Below are 3,754 nucleotides of genomic sequence, written 5' to 3'. Positions count from 1 at the left end.
TTTTTTCCTGGATATATGCCCAGGAGAAAAAGCAAGAGTTTTGAAGAAACAGAGCAAATATCAGAAGCAGCCCTCAGATAGGGAAAGGGATGTTTGAATAATTAGATCAGAAATTTAAAACAACAATGATTAGCATGTCAAGGGCACTAATGGGTAAAGTAGACAGCATACAACATCTGGGCAATATAAGCAGGTAGATGTAAATTCTCAGAATTGAAAAGAAATGCTAGAGATAATGCTGTAACAGAAATGAAGAATGTCTTTGATGGACTTGTTAGTAGACTGGGCATGGCTGAGAAAAGAATCTCTGAGCTTGAGGACATGTCAATAGAAATTTCCAAAATGGAAAAGCAAAGAGCAAAAAGACAAAAAAAAAAAGGTATGGGCTATCTAAGAGCAGCGGGACAAGTGCCACAGACATAATATATGCATGATGGGAGGGCTGGAAGAAGAGGAAACAGAGGGAGTGTTTACAGCAGTATTGAATGACTGAAGATGTCTCCACATTATGTCAGACACCAAATCCCAGATCCGGGAAGTTTGGTGTCTTAGTTCAGGCTGCTATATCAAAATACCGCAGACTGAGTGGCTGATAAACACAGATTTACTTTTCATGGTTTTGGAGGCTGGCAGTCTGAGATCACGGTATTGGCAGGTACTGTACTGGCAGGGTATTAGGCACAGGTACTGTGCCTGGTGAGAGCCTGCTTCCTAGTTCGTAAGTGGCAGTTTTCTCGCTGTAACCTCACGTGGTGGAAGAAGTAAGGGAGGATTCTCCAGCTTCTTTTATTGGGTCTCTAAGAATCAATGCTTTTGAACTGTGGTGTTGGAGAAGACTCTTGAGAGTCCCTTGGACTGCAAGGAGATCCAACCAGTCCATTCTGAAGGAGATCAGCCCTGGGATGTCTTTGGAGGGAATGATGCTGAAGCTGAAACTCCAGTACTTTGGCCACCTCATGCGAAGAGTTGACTCATTGGAAAAGACTCTGATGCTGGGAGGGATTGGGGGCAGGAGGAGAAGGGGACGACCCAGGATGAGATGGCTGGATGGCATCACGGACTCGATGGATGTGAGTTTGAGTGAACTCCAGGAGTTGGTGATGGACAGGGAGGCCTGGTGTGCTGTGGTTCATGGGGTCACAAAGAGTCGGACATGACTGAGCAACTGAACTGAACTGAGTTCTATTCATGAGATCTCTCCCCTCATGATAATCACTTCTCAGACCCTACCTCCTAATACACCACATTGGGCACTAGGTTTCAACATACGAATTTTGGGGGAATACAAACTCTCAGACCATAGCATTTGGCATGGTAAGTGCTAAGTTCCCTTAGCACTTAGCACTTACTCAGAGAACACCAAGTATAACACTGTAAAAAAAAAAAGCAAAACCAGAACAACCTTACATAAACATATAAAATATATTTATATAAAACACATAAATATATACATATATTTACATACATATGTAAATATAATTTCATGTAATATTAATTATATTAATAATATATTATATAATATATAAAATATATTATATATAATAAATAAATATAGCAGTGTGTGCATGTCAAAAAAAAAGGAATGAATCTTAAATACTTTTTTTTTCCTTTATTTTATTTTATTTTATTTTACTTTACAATTCTGTATTGGTTTTGCCATGTTAAATACTTTTTAAAAAACAGTCAATTCTTTAAGAAATCATAAAAATTCTTAATGCATATGCATCTGACAACAGAGCATCAAAATATGTGAGGCAAAAACTGATAGAACTGCACAAATAGATGAAGCCACCTAGGCTTCAACACTCCTCTATCAGAAATGAACAGATCCATCTGGCGGAAAAACATAGACATCAACAACAGCGCCTTCTTGTCAAGCTTACATAAAATATTCACAAATGTCGATCACATTCGGGCCATAAAAATACCTGAAAAAATTTAAAACAATAGAAATCATGCAATATCTGCTTTCAAACCAAAACGGAACTAAACTTGAAATCAGTAACAGAAAGCTAGCTGGAAAAACATCCCCAAACAACTGAAGATCAAGGAGCGCATTTCTAAATAATACATGGGTCAATGAATTTCTCAACATAAATTTTAAAATATTTTGAACTAAATAAAAATGAAAATAAACTTATAAAACTGTATGTGATGCAGTGAAAGCAGTGCTTGGAAGAAACTTACAGTGTTGAATGTATATATTAGAAAAGAAGAAAGACCTAAAATCAATCATATAAACCTTACCTTAGGAACTTAGAGTAAATTAGTAAGTAGAAGGAAAAAAATTAGGGTAGAAGTCAGTAAGATTGAAAACAATAGAGAAAATCAACAAAATAAAAAGCTAGTTCTTTGAAAAGGTAAATAAAATCAGTAAGCCTGTAAGGTAAGGCTAAGAAAAAAAGAGAATACACAAACTACTAACACCAGAAATGAAAACTGGGACATTACTATAGATCCTTTATTAAAAGGAAAATCAGTTCAGTTGCTCAGTCATTTCTGACTCTTTGCGACCCCATGGACTGTAGCACCCCAGCCTTCCCTGTCCTTCACCGGCTCCCGGAGCTTACTCAAACTCATGTCCATCGAATTGGTGATGCCACCCAACCATCTCATCCTCTGTCATCCCCTTCTCCTCCCGCCTTCAATCTTTCCCAGCATCAGGGTCTTTTCCAAGGAGTCAGTTCTTCGCATCAGGTGGCCAAAGTATTGGAGCTTCAGCTTCAGCATCAGTCCTTCTGATGAATATTGAGGACTGATTTCCTTTAGGATGGACTGGTTTGATCTCCTTGCTGTCCAAGGGACTCTCAAGAGTCTTCTCCAACACCACAGTTCAAAAGCAACAATTCTTTGGTGCTCAGCTTTCTTTAGAGTCCAACTCTCACATTCATACATGACCACTAGAAAAACCATAGCTTTAAGGAATATTATGAAGAACTCTATGCTCATGAATTTGATAACCTGGATAATCTGCCAAAGCTTTGTTGTTTAGTTGCTCAGTTTTACCTGAATCTTTGCGATCCTATAGACCGGGAGCCTGCTAGACTCCTCTGTCCATGGGATTTCCCAGGCAAGAATACTGGAGTGGGTTGCCATGCCCTCCTCCAGGGGATCTTCCCAACCCAAGGATTGAGCCCCTGTCTCTTACATCTCCAGGTTCTTTACCACAAGCACCACCTGGGAAGCTCATGGGATATTATTCAGTGCTAAAAATAAACGAGATTTCAAGCCATTAAAAGACATAGAAGAATCTTAAGCACATTTTATTCAGTGGAAGAAGCCATTCTGAACACTGAATATTCCGGCGCAGTGTTGGTGGTATAGTGGTGAACATAGTGGCCTTCCAACTGTATTCTATTCTGGAAAAGGCAAAACTTTGAAGACAGTAAAAAGATCAGTGGTTGTCAGGGGTTGAGGGAGGTGGTGACGGACAAATAGAGAACATCGAATTTTTAAGGTATTGAAATGCTCAGTGATACTGTATTACTACATGACAATTCAATGGTGGACACCTCTCATTATACATTTGCTCAAACCCATAGAGCAACAGCAAGAGTAATCTCTAAAGCAAACTGTAGACTCTGGGTGACCGTGATGTGTTAACGTGGTTTTGTTGATGATAAAAAATATACCATTCTGGTGAGGGATGTTGACAGTGAGGAACAGGCAGTGTATGGGAATTCTCTGAACCTTCTACTGTGAATTTTACTGTGAATATAAAACTGCTATAAAAAATAAAGTCTATTAAAAAATA

This window comes from Oryx dammah, unplaced genomic scaffold, assembly GCF_014754425.2.
Source record: "Oryx dammah isolate SB20612 unplaced genomic scaffold, SCBI_Odam_1.1 HiC_scaffold_25, whole genome shotgun sequence".
NCBI classification, from domain to species: Eukaryota; Metazoa; Chordata; class Mammalia; order Artiodactyla; family Bovidae; genus Oryx; species Oryx dammah.
Note: the sequence above shows the minus strand (reverse complement) of the source record.